Here is a 16449-nt window from a genome sequence, read left to right as displayed (position 1 = left end):
ACCTTTCTTTGATTTGGACCCATCAAAGGATAGAGTCCATACTTGATCATTTTCATATTCCATGGGTGATTTTATCTTTGAATCCTTGGATTCTTTTTTATGTTCTTCTTATCCTATTTCACCTTCTTGAATTCTTTCTTGTTGTGGGTCTAAAATTTTCATACAGGATGAGTTCATTTTGACCACATTTTCTACTATCCATGCTTGTGGAACCATTTTGGAAACTTGTGCAATTGCTTCTTTGCACATGGTGCATGATATCTCAGAATGAAAAGCATCATTTATTCTACAGCACTTGGGTAACAATAGATTTTGAATGGATGCACCTTTTCCTAGTTCAACTTCCTGCTTAATGCTTTTTAGGACAAAATTCCTAAATTTCTCAAACATTCCTTCATTCAGTGATGGTTCTAAATTATCCATAACTGGTACCTTAGCGAAAGTTGGAGTCACATCAGGACATCCCCCTTGATTGTAACCTTGCAACATTAAAACCTCTCCAGTTTTGGGAGCATATGATCCCAAAGTGGTTTCCATAAACAAGATCTCATTGTGTTCACCATACTCAATGATCAACAACTAGAGCCCTGGAGTGCTCTCTATCCTTATTTGATTGGGAATTCCCTTCCATGGGAGCCACATGTGTGAAAAGTCCGTTGCAATATAACCATTCAATTTCCTTGCCCAATCTCTACTAAGAAGCATGCCATACCCTTCAAGAATATCCACAACAAATATGTCAATACAACTTTGAACACGTAGATCAGAGGCTAATTGCATGTGAATATTATTCAACTCTCCCATGACTGGGCCTTCAATTTTATCCAATTGTGTGACTTTCTTGCCAGTCTGAAGTGGAATCAATCCCAACTTTCTACATATGTCCAATGGCATTACATTACTTGATGCACCAGAGTCAATTAAACAATTATGTAACATTTTTCTGAAATTCTAACAGATACTAAGAAAGGTGCAGGTTCCTCCTTCCCTTGATAAAAAACCACTGGCTTCTGCCCTTTTGAATCAAATGTCTCATTGTTATGTATAGAATTTCTCCCATTTTGAGTTGTCATGGAACTTTCCACTATAGGAGAATTATCTTTGATCATTTCTAGTGATGGATCCTTTGAAGATACTTGTCCATTTGATGTAACCTTCTGATCATCCTAAGAGTTTTGCACCATTCTAATGAAACTTGAGGGATTCTCAACAAGCTTAGATGCATATGGTGATACATCATCTGCAACATTGGTGTTTTGCACAAAATTGTATTGTTGGACATTGGATACCCCTCTTGGAGGATATGATACATTTGGAGAAACAATCTTTGTGGGAGCATCATTGAAACTTTCCAATAATGTATCTCTAATTTTTGAAATCCTCATCAATTCATATAGTGGAAGACTCACTTTAATTTTCTTGAATTCCTCTAGTAAATAAGAACTCAACCTTTTCGATTCCTCTCTAGAAGGACTTCCTTTCTGTTTTTGTCCTGGATTTTCATATTGCCTTTGTTCTCATTGTTGAGAAGAGGATTGAAGATTATTCTTTCCTTTATCACTTTGTGAAGAATTTTTCATGGGAGATTGGCCTCTATCTCCTTGAGAGCTTGTGAGTTGTCGATATTCAGGGGAGTCTTTGGGAGGCTCGGGATTATTGTTCACATTTGGATGCGGGGGAGTTGAAAAGTTATTTGGAGGAACTGATGATGTTAATGGCTCATGGTTCCTATAATTCCTCTGATATGTCTTTATTGGAGTATTACCAGATATTTGTTGATAAGCTTGCACTTCACTTGTTCCTTCCACCAAGACACTATTATATAGAGGAGGGAATAAAAATGTATCCTTATGCAATGATTCATTTGGGGATACTAGTGGAGGTTGATTTTCTAGTGGGACTTGATAACATGGCATCTCTATAGGACCATTTGCTGAAGCTAGTGGGAATTTTTGATTAGCTTGTATTGCCAGGTAATCCTAAGAACCAGGAGGAGGAAACTTAAAATCATCAAAAACCAATGCTTTGTCATATCTTGGTGAGGGTACCATCTCATATCCCATAGGAGGAGGATTCTCAGATGTGGTAGTCTTCCTCACTTCTCCCTTGAAAATATCTGCTGCTCTTTGAAATTCGTGACACTGTAATTCAGAATGTTGACTAGTCTCATGTAATCTACACAATCCAAATAGTGCAGCTTCTGCTAAGAAAACTTTATCAGCTGGGCGATTCTCAGATGGAGGATTATCCAATGGTGATGGTATGCCCCTATTATTTGGATTAGTGTTTCATGATCTTCTTTGATGACCTTGGTTATTATAATGATATCCATGATTACCTTCATTGAATCCTTGATTGTGTCCTTGATTACCATCGTGATGTGGAGGGGGATTCCCTTGATAACCTCGGTTGCTACCTTGATATGACTGATAATTCCTTTGTGTATTTTGCAACTGATTATTTCAATTTCTAAGGTAAGTGACTTTAGTGGACAACTTTTTCACTTGTTCAATCAAATCTCTCATCTCATCTTTTTCCTCTTGGGTCCTTGTAGAATTTGTCGTGTTTTGGAGATAAATTGCTTGTGTGGGCATTGCCTGTGACATAGGTGCTCCATGGTGTAACACCAACTGGCTCGGAGGGGCAGGAAATTGATTGATAGTTGGAGCATAATTCAAAGTATTTGCATTTCCAAAATAGTTGGGTGCTCCATTTGTAGTTTCCGGTGATTGTAAACTAACTTTCTCCACCTCAACATATGCTTGGATTAAACTTGTAGGAGCTGGGTGAGTTTTTTGAACAAACATAGACGTGAAACAATCTAGGGCTACATAGTAGATAGGTCGTGCTACATCATCTCCTATGCGATATGGATCACGCAATCTTGAATAAGCCCTTTGAAATCGGTTATTGAAAGCACCAATTGATTCACCTTCTTGTCTCCTTATCTCAATAAACTTCCTATACAATTCTGTAGGGGTGATAGGCAATCTAAACTTCCCAAGGAATACCTCCTTCAACTATTGCCAAGTCTGTATTGAATTTGAAGGTAGGTTGATATACCATTAAAATGCTTCCTCACCCAATGAATAAGGGAATAGTCTACATACAAATTCCTCATCTTGCACATTTCTATTCTGGAGGACATCCTCAAAATTTTTAATGTGTTCATCAGCAGTGCGATTCACATCATTCACAAAGAATTTAGAAGAAAAGTGTTCAGGATTCTTTGGCATATTATGGTATGCAGCAAACGTTGCAAGGGGTGATGCATTCTGTGGACGCCATTGCTAGGCCATTGCTGAAACTTGTTGTTGGATAGTTGCAGGTGAAACAACTTGTATATGTATTTGCACAAATAACTATTGAATTTGTGTAGCTCCTGGTGGAACTCCTCCTTGGATTGATCCTTGTGCTTGATGCTGAGGTGGTGGAGTTTGGAATATCCTTGTGAGATCAGCTACACTTGGTGAATTCTGACTCGTAGATGCTTATTTATTTCCTCGCCTAGTCTCTGGATAAAAAATCAACTCTTGTAATTCATGTGCTCTTGGGGTGAATCTCAAGGATCTTTGATGTACCTCGGGCAAGGATGAATTAATGTTCTCCAATATGTGAAACTGCTATGAAATATTTTAGTCAAGCCCTCCTTCTAGCGCCAGTTTCTGTTGATGTGTGTTTTATGACTCACCAAATAGTAGAACAAAATACTGAAATATCTTATCCTCTCTTGAATAAAGTCTTGTATATGCTAAGATTGCTAGAAGATCATACAATGACTTCAAGGTTCCTTTAATGCCAGGTCTTGACTTTGGATAAGATCGATGGTTGATGTGATTTGCTAATGATCACAAGGGTCTTTATGTGTTTATTCATATTCATTTCAAGCCATACTGGATGTGGGAGCTATCTTAAGGTTTTGCAATGAAGCACTTTTTTTTAATTTTTTCATAGAATATGTAGAAATTAAATAGCATGGGGTTCAGGAATTCTATTCTAATCCTAAGGGTAGTGATAACAAAAAATAGTGTTCTAGTGGAAAAATTCCTCAATTTACTGAATTCTACTTTGCCAAGTTATACTACAACTAAGCGTGAACCAGTGCAATCTTCAAGGGTTATGCCAAAGATTTTCATATTACTGCATACACCATCATAAAGAACAATGTATACAAATGATAGAAGTTGAGCATATGCATGAAAGGGGTTTAGGCTAACTTTACACAATGAATTAGAATCACTAAAACATCAAAAGTATGAACCAAAGGAATTCATCAATACACCATCATATTCTCCATTGCAACCACACATTGACTATGCTAAACTTAATCTACTTGAAGAAATTTTAGGAGAACAAGCAAGCACTAAGACACGTCAAGTATTCACCAAAGTCCAATGAAAACTTTATTATCTCAGTAGCTCATAGCAACAATCTCATAAAAATCTCCCTTTACAAATGATAAATGAGGCCTTTATATAGGTCCTTGATTACAACGGGTGGCCCGGATGATCATAATAACCGATGGCTGAGATCATGCCACATCAGCCCTAATTAGGGTTAGGGCAATGGAAAGGAATCTACATTAATGCCATAAGGAATCCACTACTGTAGTGGGTAATAAATGCCCACCTTGCATGCTAATTTAAGGAGTGGGGGTAATAAATGATCCCTATGCCCACCCACTCTGCATTTAATGCATCTATCCTTGATTTCTTTTCCTGAAAGATCAAAATTGATTTAATACGATTACCAACTCCTCTGTACTAATGCTTGGTGCAGATTCTTGCTTGAATTCTAGAACTGCAATTGCTCTTTATCCTTTTCCCAAGCTTTCATCCCAATCTGGTAGTAATTCCTTATTAGTGTGCATTGTATTTGAGAAGATGGAGAAGTTCTCAAAATCATCTCTTCCATATACATTTAGCTAAAAGAATTCCTCTAACTTGACTTTCAGATTATCTATTGTCATTTCCTCTTCCCCTAATATTTGTGATAAGAAGGATGCAACTGCATTTGATATTCCTTGCTTGATGTTATCAACAATCTTTTTCCATCGACTGGATTCCCTGGTAAAGCTCTCGAACATTTCCTTAGCCATGATCATTGCACTGTACCATCGAATAAAATCATAGAAATCCCCCTCGCTGATAACTCAACCATCAATGAATTCTTTCTTTAGGGTATCCATCAGACTCTGAATGTCGGCAATCACCTCTTCTTGGTAAATATGCTCATCCACCCATGATTCCTCCATGCATTGAATCCTAGAGACTGCAGCCAATGCCCTATTGTGCACTTGCACTAATTCTTCTGCATGTTTGAAGGCTACCTCCTAAATTCCTTCGATCCAAATCTTTGCACCCTGAGTAATCCACTTGATTCTGTCAATATCACCTACCACTTCATTGGAAACACTTTTTGGAGGGAGAAATGATGGACCTTCCTCTCTTACCGGATGAGGCAAGTTATTGATGTACTGACAGAAGGCCCAAATTTCTCTTTTTTGCTTTTCATACCCTTCTTCTACTTTCTTCAGCCTATCCTTCAAAGCCTGTGTGGAGTCATCAAATTCTTCCAATATTTGCTCTTGAGAGGCTCAACCAAGATTTACTTTTGTAACATGATATTCATCTGGAGCAATCTAATTTTTCCCTTTGTCAACTGTGGGAGTTGCAATCAGCAAGATTTTGGATCCTGATTCTCCTTTGATGAATTTAGTATATCTTTTTGCTTTCCCTTGTTCTTCTGATCGGTTTGATCGGTCCAAAATTTCTTGTAATTCAATTGCTGGATCAACCTCCTTTTGTTTATGCAATTGAATTCGTTGCCTCAACCATTCTGGAATGGGTATACTTTGGTCCCCCGAAATTACCAATTTTTCTTTCCTTTGGACCGCTCGAATGTCAATCTCTTCTTCACCTCCTGGACTATCCATTGTAACCTTAGGAATTATAGCTTCGAAACTTGGAAGATGTATTGCTACCCCTAGAGTTTCTTCCTCTAGTGGACCATTTCCATCATTAATCATTTCTCGCTCTAAGATTGTAGCAAGACTTTCTTCTGTAGCAATATCTTGATCTCTCCCTCTTTCTTGTATGGATTTTCCATAAGCATTTATACTCAACCTATCATGAATTGGCCTATCCAAATTCTCTTCTTGCTCAAATCTCCTTATACTTGTCCCTACATCCTGCCTTTCAAAAGTTTCTATCTCTTGGACACTTGGAGTTTGACTTGGAGAAGAGGGAGCATCTCCATGTTTTTGCTTCTTATTTTGAGATTCTTGAATGACTTCCTCAATCTTAGGATGCTTTTTTCAAGGTACCTCCTTCCCTTTCTTGGTTCCTACATCTTCGGATGGAGTTTCCCTTTCTTCAACAGTCCCTTCAGATATTTGTCTTGATATTTCATCCCTGAGTGGTCTCTTGCCAAGCAACCTATATGTGAATCCATTAGCTGGTGCAACTAATTTTTCAAGCTTACGCTCGATCCACAACTTTGTAAAATCTAAGACTGGTTTTGAAAAGGTTTTGAGATCTGTAATTTCTTTCTTCTTCCTATCAAATGGTTGAGCTGTCATTTTTGGATTGAATCCTTTTTGCATCACATTTGGGTCCTCCTCCATTTGATCAGGAACCTTGAATATGTTGCCTATTCTAATAATGTTCAGTGGTAGTCTTGAATGCAATCTTTTTCGAATCTCATTCTCGTCTGCTGCATTTGCCCAAAAGTCTTCAAGGTGAACCTTGTGTTGGTACTTTGACCCTCCTTCTGATGAGATCTTGTTGAAAGGATCAAAATCATTCCTCTTTGGATAAAGCGAAAGGCGAAAGAAGTGGAGCTCATCTGATGATTCCTTTATAGCTTTTAGACGTGGGCATACCTCAGTTTTTCCTTCTCCTATGGAAATTGGAAACTGCAATCCCAACTTCTTCTTTCCTTTCAGAATCTTAGCATAGGTAGTAAGTAGTCGATTAAGCTCTAATAAGATCATCTTATCCATTGGATACCTAGGAAGTTTGCATGGCTTCGTGGAGAATCCTCGAACTTGGATGTATGAAAAGGTGGGAAACTGAATGAACCAGGTGCCATATTCTTCAACCAACTTCATTACACACATTGACATTCTTATATGTGGCCTCTTTTGTAGTGTTCTTACTATGCACATGTAAAATATATCATTAACCCTCATGTAATCATCCTTTGAATACAAATGCATCTGCGGCTAACATTCGTGGACTTTGAGGTGTTGGCTTCTGCTTCCAATTGGTCCTTTGCATCATAGTCCATCATAATTTTTCCTCCGTGCTAGTATGTAGATGACATAGGAGCTCATGTAAAATTTACTTGTATGCTCTACATTCATCAATTGCTCATTTAGGTTATCACTTATGAGCCCAACCCAATCTATTCTGTCACCTTCCTCCATTACCTTCTCAACAAAATACCACATCCAAGATTCAAACCTATAAGAATAAGGCATGCCAAATATACGACTCAACATCATGACCATATCACTATACTCCCTCTGCAAGTTGAGCCATACTATTTCTTTAGGAATCTTGGAATGATGTGGTCTATTCTTTTTGAACCATCTTTTGTTGATTATTTCTTCACAAAAATTGATTCCAGATGTATAGATTCTCAGTGCTTGCTCTTGTGTTTTTCTGACCATCCTTGGATTTGAAGGAATTCCAAATGCTTCAGAAATGGATGCTGGAGAAAAATCTACAAAAATATTTCATTCGGAATCCCGGATGGTTCTGTCTCTAGGACTGTAATGCTTGGTACATTCCACGATTAACTCTAGATGTTTAAAAGAAGGAGGGAAACCAACTGCAGCAAAAATTCCACTTCTCACAAGTTTTGTAGCTAGGTGTGTTGGGTGATACTCATTATATCCAAGCATTCTCCGGTTAAAATCTTTCAAATCAAGGCCGCCAAGACTTGTATCTCCAATTTTTGTCCACTTTGACATGATTTTGGATTCAGGATAGAATCCTCCCCTTTCATTCTTTATCAATTTTCCTCATGTTTCTCCTGTTCCCCTGGGCTTTGCCATTTTCCTTTCCTGCAAAATAGAAAACATGCATACCTAAGAATATGCAAGGAAAGCATTAAAAACAACAGATATGATTTGTCCATAAGACAAAGATTTTAGATTTTTGCCAAAATTTCCCTACTCCTTTCAAGATTCACTTTTGAACACTTCTGCAAAAAAAATGAAATTCCACAACTCACTGTGAAGAAAATTCCTTACTGATAGGATTCAAAATCTTCTGTCGTGAATTCCCAGAAAACTCCTCAACAGTTTCAGAAAATTTCTCAAAAAAATAATCTGCTTCCTTGAATTTCTCAAATCTTATTCCTATTCTCGATCTGCTCTTCAAATTTTTGTGTGAGCCTGAATGAATGACAGGGTATCTTATATAAATCATTCTTCAAAAAGATGCCTTTAAAGTTGCAGACTAAGATTAGGCAATTGCTTTAATTTAACCATTAAAGTTTCCATTTTTTGTGCCACTTGTCGCCTTTTTGCTACTTGATTCAAAATGTTGCTATCTTTAATGCTCTTAACTTCATGATGAAGCTAAGTATTTCTATTTTGATTTATTTTAGTTTTATTAATTAAATATCAATTAAAAAGAAAAATCAATATTTAATTAACTTCCATTTTTAAATGAAAAAATCAAATTCATTTGCAACTTTTTTTCCATTTTTATTATTTTTTGATTATTAATCAAAAAAAATCAAATTAAATATTAGTAAACTAATATTTAATTTTTTAATGATAATATTTCTATGCCACGCTAAAATTGTGCTCCATGATTCACGGGATCCGACTTTTCCCAAAATGGAGGATTTTTTCTTCATGATATTTCCTAAAAAAAAAAATTGCATTCCATGCTTAGGAAGTCAGGGTTTTCAAGGAATGAAGGATTTCATTTTTTTTCAAAACATTCCTCCACTTCCTGAAAACTGCGCTCCTTGCCTTAATAGGCTGAGGTTTTTGAGGATTGGAGGATTTTGTCTTTTCTAAAACATTTTGCTTACTATCTTCAGGCTTGCGCTATCAATCTCGATATCTATGCTTGGATTGGAGATAAAAATTGCAATCCCTAATTCTGTGCTCAAAATTTGCTGGAGTGGGCTTTTAGTATTGTGAAAATTTATTTGTAGAGAAAATTATGTGGATCTGTTTTTCTATATGGTTATGTTAGGGTACTTAATAATTATTTTCTTTATTTTAAAAGCGTTAAATATTCTAGTAGAATTTGTAAAAGGTATGAAATACGAAATATTATAGTAGTAAATTGAAAAATTTGTTCACTAGATTTGGTATTTTTCTGTACATGTAGTCTCCTTTAAACTACATTCATAGTCGTATATAGTAGGGAAGAAACCTATTCATAGGCCTAAATTATTCTTGTAAGACATTGAAAAACTTGTTCACAAGACATGATATTTTTACAGTGCATTCATAGTGTCTTCCATACTAAATTTCTAGTGAGTAGTGAACTAAAATAATTTCTGGACAAATTTCAAATTATAACAATCTGTTGAAGATTTCTGGTAGGAAACTAAAAAATTTGTTGGCATACAGTGTATTGTCAGAGTCCATTAGACCTATCTTTTACTATCCTTTTAGTAAGAAGTTTAGTATTGCTTATTTTTAGTGTTCTTTTATAGCATTTCCATAGAGCACTGACTTATAGAAAGTTTTATTAGGAAATCGAGATCTTTGTTTAGACACATGATATGTCCAATGCTCATTAAAAATTGAATCACAAAGATTTCTAGAACTGAAAATTATGTTCTCAATCTAAAGCTTCATGGTTTAAATTAGAAAGACATGGTAGGAAATTGAGAAATTTGTTGATGCATTGGCAAATTTTTTAATAGATTCAGTTTATATATATCATACAAACGTAGAAGCCATGTATATTTGTTACATTTTCTTCCTTATCATTATCCCAACTGTTGGGAGGTCTACAATCTCCATGATGTTCATATTTCAAAGTATTCACATGAATATTTCATGGTTTAATTTATGAATATACAACTTTGCAAATATGAAAATCGAGAGCAGGTCAGCTTGAATTGTTATAGTTGTTTGGTTTGTTGTGATGTGCCTCATTTCCTCCAATTTCACAAGAAACAAATTCAGAAATTTGAATATAAATATTCAATAACTGAATGCATATATAATGACAAAGGAATGTGCTGAGGCAATTTCAAGTAATCCAAACAAAGAAGTTGTAGCAGTTTTGATGAATTTTGAGCAGCATGGCTACACAAACTATTATGTACTCGTTTTTTTAGATTCTTACAATTATTTGTATTTCATAGCTTAGTTTTGAGTGATCTCTTTGTTGCAAATTTGCTCTTGGGGCTATCCAAATAATATTGATACAAAGATGTCCAAGAGTTTAGGGATGAATAATTTCTTGGGCGGCTCATAATTATGGCCAGCCTTAAACATCACACACTTAGGAAGAAATTAAGTCTGGAAAAGTAAGTCGAACTTTGACTATTTAACACTTTTGCACTAGGAATCAAGCCTTAGTGTGTAATGTTTAAGATGTTTGCATAATTACACAACTTGGGAAGGGATACAATTGTAGTACGTAGGGAGTCATTTATCCGCACATGGAAATTGTATTATTGATTATTTCTTGTTATTATTTTGTAAATTCGTTAAGGGCTTTGGAGGTAATCATCAATTTAGCACTATTTTGTGTATGTGTAAATATTTGAATTCATTTCTTGTAAAAAATCTAGTATCAATTTAAATTCATGAATTAAAGTCTATGTGTGAATAACATCTAAATGTTATACTAGTGTTTCAACATTGTAAATAATTATTTTATTTTAAATAAAAGTTACTAGATTGGTTATTAAAGTAGTTTTTCTAGAATCCATCCATTGATAACTTCAAGCTTTATTGAATTAGATTTTGTTGTCCTTTTTTCTTTAACATTTTGAATCATGTTGTATGATTTCTATTTACACTTCTTTGTGGCAATAATGAGTTAAAGAAAACAATCTGCAAGTGAACCAAAAAAAAGAATAATACAATAAAATTTAAAAATTTAAACTTATCTATTAAAGCAATTTGTTCATTAAAAATGGCCAATATATGATATCTCATTTCTACGCTACACTCAACCTTCTTTTTCCCCTACTTTTCTTTTCCCCTCAGTTTGACAACTTTTTGCTTGCTACTCTATTCTCTCGATTAAAATAAAACTCTCCCACATATCTTTGGTACTCAACTGAAAACTTATTAAAAAAACTATCATAATTTCATTCGCTTTCAGCAACTCTCTCTATTTCTTTCTTCTTCTCTATTTTAATATTTCTTCTGCTTCACTTTTATGTAATCCTCTCTATTCTACTACTCCCTTCTCTAAATTTTAGATTCTGGGTATAGAAATCACCTCAAACACAATCCACATGAATTTTGAATAATTCAAATGTCCTTCTTCAAGTAGACTTTGGATATGCAAGTGTAAAAATGGGGTTCAATTAATGAAAATTTCCCTTAAAATGCATTTTCAAATACGATTTAAGCACATAACAATTGGTTCTATTGATTAATGGTAACTACCAAGAAACTTTTATTACTACCTTATTCACATAGATTAATACATGCTTGCATTAGTATTATAAGTTAATTAAGTTAAAAACTTTAGCAATCACAATTTGCAAATGTACTTTCTTCCTAGATGCAATGCTTCTCTTATTGAAATGATTGCAACTTCTACCATTTTCAATGCTACATTTATCAATATGCATTTCACCTACAAATATCTCAAAGAAATTATGATCAATAATGCTTGCACTTGAATTCATTATTGTTAGTCCTTACTGGTAGGAGACTGAAGTTTTCAATAAATTTTTGAAGCATTAGCCCACTCTTGAAAATTGTCTACGGTCTGTCTAATAATCCCATTTAAAACTATGGTTTTTAAAGAGTTTCAAAATTAATTTGACATTATATATCAATTACTCTTTTACTATTTTTCCCAGCAGTCTTTTTTATTTCTATATATAAAATATTAGTAAAAATATTTTCCCCCCTTTGTAACTGTGTAAATTTAATTTCCCATATAAATTGTAATCTATCTTTAAAAAATCATTAAATACAATTAGTGCATTTCATTTTCTCTTTCTAATTGGCCGTGTTTCTTTTTGCTTGTAATCTTTTTATTTTTCTCCTTAGAGAATTTGGTACTAGTAGTATTTCAAAGACTTGGTAAATCTTCTACAGTTAATTTCAAGTTTTTATTGATTCTTGTGGGAAGACACCTCACAAAGATGTGACACTCTTATATAGTTTAAGATGCCTGGTCTACACCTTCATATTTTGCATACGTGTTATATTTACAACTTCTTCCTTGAGTCACGTATTTAATTGTTGTATTCTCTCCTACACCATGGATGAGGAGGAATTCATATCGACAGTAGAGGGAATAGAGTAAGAGTTAGAATTGTGTTCTTTGCTCTATGTTTCAATTTTTCATGCAAGAATTAATATTGTGTTGGCCTCTGATTATTGAGAGTTAATTATAGGTGTGAACCCCCCTACAGCAACGAGGTGTATCAGTATTGCACTGCCATAATGAACCCATGGTAGGGAGGATTGAGTTGATTTTTCATTAATTTTATTTACAATTTTAGTATGAACAGATCACGGTTTTGAACCTTCTTAATTTTGGGATTGAAAGGTTTTTTTTCTCTTTTTTTGCTATTTGGTATGCAATGCGGTGGTAGTGGCTCCTAACAGTGGACCAATTTAAATTCAACACTTTATATGGATTGTTTTGTGTTAATTTTCATAGAGAACAAGTATTGTGAATGTGATTTGTGGATGATTGGAAAATTGGATAGAGTCGTGTATGGTTTTAAGGAAGACCTATCTCTGGAATCATGACCAATTAGCTGACTCTTTGGAAACCCTCAATTTTTATCTTTGACGTGCAATGTTGATTTTATAGAAAATTGAACAGGTGTATCGAGGATTTATAACTGTGCTTTATCTCTGAGAGTACCGAGTTGCAGCAAATAAGTAATTAGTGTCTTAACCTGAACAATAATTTTAAGGAAATCTCACACTTCATCTAAAACTTAAATCTCTAATTGTTTTTTCATATTGTAATACATGGCAATGGTGTTTAAACTGTATGTTTCAAAAGGCTTGAGTGTGGAAAAAAAATCAGAGTTTCTAGTATGTACAACATGGATAAATTCGATATGAATAATGGAGATTTGATTCCATCTGTGTAAGCTATTTTTAAAATTACATAAGAATTTGACTGATCTCTTTTTCCCTTCTTTTTTAAGAAGGATATTTATCAGAAAAGAAAAGACTATGTAGAACAGATCTGTGTAGAAAGGAATTAATTACTCTTTTTTTTTCAAGTTCTATAAAAGCTGCTTCTAAATCTATCTCCAAGATCTCGAGTGGGAGAAGAAGAGAAACTTAGAATGTAATTCAATCATATCTCGGTAGCAGTTACAAAAGAAAAGAAATTTAATGCTTCATTTTCCCTCAAATAGATATGCTAAAATAACTCCATTGAAACTTATCTTTGTTAAGCCCTTTTTTATGAAAACAAAAAAATTATGGTTATTAAATTGTGTTGCCACATTGCATAATTTAGACTTGAAAGTTTGATTCTTGAAATCAATTCCACTCTTTATATGTGTCAATGTTGATTAATAATTTTTACTTTTTTTCTTTGTTTGCCGATTTATACGAGTTAAACATGTATTTCATGACATGTTGGAAATATCATGAAGTACTAAATAAAGGAAAAACATAAGTGTCTAAGGGAAAATTTATGCTAGCGAAAATTCAAAATTTAAGTAGGATGAAATAAATCTTTTCATAGTTGGATGAAATGAACTATTAAGAGACTCAAATTTAGTAGTTATATTATTCTAAGTTACATCAAATACTCATTCATGTTTATTATTTTGATTATCTTTCAATATCTGACAACTAATATGCACACTTATTCCTCTTTGTTGAGAGTGTGAACCATGGTGGAATTTTATACTTTTTAAGCAGTATCATAAAATATATATCAAATGAATTTGGTGGGGATTTTGGAACAACACTTGATTTAGGAACAACACTTCCAATAGATTTAGGAGGTTGAACTTCTAGTGATAGTACAAATGAAAGTTTTCAAAAGACAACATAGTCTTCATGATGTACAACATTTTCATAACCCCTAATCAGCAAAAATAATATGCTCATAAGCTCAAAAATTTATAGTGTTAAGACCTTAGCAACTTAGTACTTTTTAAAAATAATATGATCATAAGACAAAAAAATTATAGTGTTAGGACCCTAGCAACATAGTTTTTATTACTGCAATTGTGACATGCCATTTTTTGGCTGACAAATATTTCTTAAAACTTGACAAGTAAATCATGTGGATAATCTTGAAAAAGAATTTGACAAATTTTGCACCCTTGACATGTAATGATTTTTTATTTTCTTAAGTTATCCTCCTTCTAATCTGAAATCATACTTCATATTGACAGACAAATACAAACGTTGATATGGAATGTAAAAGTATACCAAAAAAAGTCCACAAAAAAAAAACTCAATAGGGATTTTACTATGAGCAAAATTTTTCAGATCATGTAACCAGGCTCTTCCAATTATCTCCCACTTTGGCACATATATTATAATATTGTGAGCATGCTCATTTGGGCTTCCAATTGGGTCATCCTCATGACATTTGTTCCTCTTTATTGATAGACCATGACTTAAACAATTGAGTTATTTACATCAAATTGACATTCTCAAAAAATTCTTTTTTCCCTAACTCTTAATAAAAGTTCCTAGGTTAAGAGAATTGAATTTTGCATGGCATACGAGTATAATGCTCTTTGTGGAATCAATTTGAGTCATTGTCAAGGAAATCACTTTGGATTTTCACTAGGCCATTTCCCCTTTGATTATAGTAAATTTTAAAAATATATGTGCCTCCATTAACATTGCTTATATGACCCTCTCTCTATCTATTCAGATTTAATTCATAAACTCCTATATTTATGACCATCAATCCATCAATCTTTTTATTTGACTTTTTCCTTATTACAAAATCCATTTTTCATTTTCGCAAGAGGTAGGGACTCAAGCTCGAACAGAGCTCTTGTTAATATATGTTCTTATCTTGAAATTGACCTTAATCTATCAAAATGCATTTTATTTCAATTCAAGTCTACTATCACAAACTCATCACATCGACATAAATAACATGTATCAAAAAAAATAGTTTTAATACTAAAATATGCTTAAAGTTAATTAAAAATCAATTTTATGTCCCTCTATAAAAATACATTTATTTGTATTGAATTTATTAAGTATGAATCAAACTATTTTAATTTATTTTAACAATTTTAAAGTAATAGAATAGTATTTAGATTGACTAAAATATAATAAATAATCAATGTAAAAATATTAAATTAAATGTTGAGCATGTGTTCCAATATGTTGAGGGGATGAAAGGCTTTAAACAAGAGCTTTCTAGAAAGTTGCAGAGTCTTAGGAAAATAGGAAAGTGGTTATTGATTACTATATTTTTATTGGACGTTGTTTGGGATTTCATTTACAAGACCTAGGTAAATTTAGAAAGGTCTTATATTTCTCAATGGTAACAAGGAAAAACTCATTTACTTAAGGATAAGGATGATTTTCTTTTGGTAATTGGCCTCTTAGTTACCAAATTTTTTTTTTTCTATCAATCTTCCTAACTCTTAAATTCTCAATACATTGCATTGTAAGGGGGTGAGTTGAAGGGGTACAATATTTGTTCTAAAAATGTATAGGTTTTCTATGTACATCAGGCACTAAAGCTTGATTGTAGAATTCCATTAACAAGTCAGAATGAATTAGAGGAGACACACCCTTTAGTATGCCTTGTAGAAAATAGGAAAATAGAAAAAGGATAGATTAATGTTTTTTGTAACAAAATATTGTTTAGTAGGAGAAAGTTATAAATAGCGTTTTTCATGTGTATATAGAATCTAATGTAAATTATCTCATGATATGAAAGCTAACCTATCATGTAAGGATGAGGGATTTTTAGATTATCATGCCCATTTTGAAACCTTTCAGGTGTCTTACAATCTCATAATTTATCAATTAAGTTTTGATAGTTTCCCAAGATCTTCTATACAATGTATATTATTTCATTCACCAAACCAATAGTATCATCTATCATCTATAAGGAGACCATGGACAAAAATAGTTATAGGTCATTGTTGTTCCCTTAGTCAAATAACTTATGAATGTGGAAGTGAGTGAAAAATTATAATCTTACTTTGACATGAGGAAACGGACCATACTAGACCAAAGAAACAATTCACATGGATCTATATTCTCACTAAAAACTTAACAATTCAACAATTCAAAATTCTTACGAT

Source organism: Cupressus sempervirens, chromosome 7, assembly GCF_028749045.1.
Source record: "Cupressus sempervirens isolate cs-2001-9-10 chromosome 7, ASM2874904v1, whole genome shotgun sequence".
NCBI classification, from domain to species: Eukaryota; Viridiplantae; Streptophyta; class Pinopsida; order Cupressales; family Cupressaceae; genus Cupressus; species Cupressus sempervirens.
Note: the sequence above shows the minus strand (reverse complement) of the source record.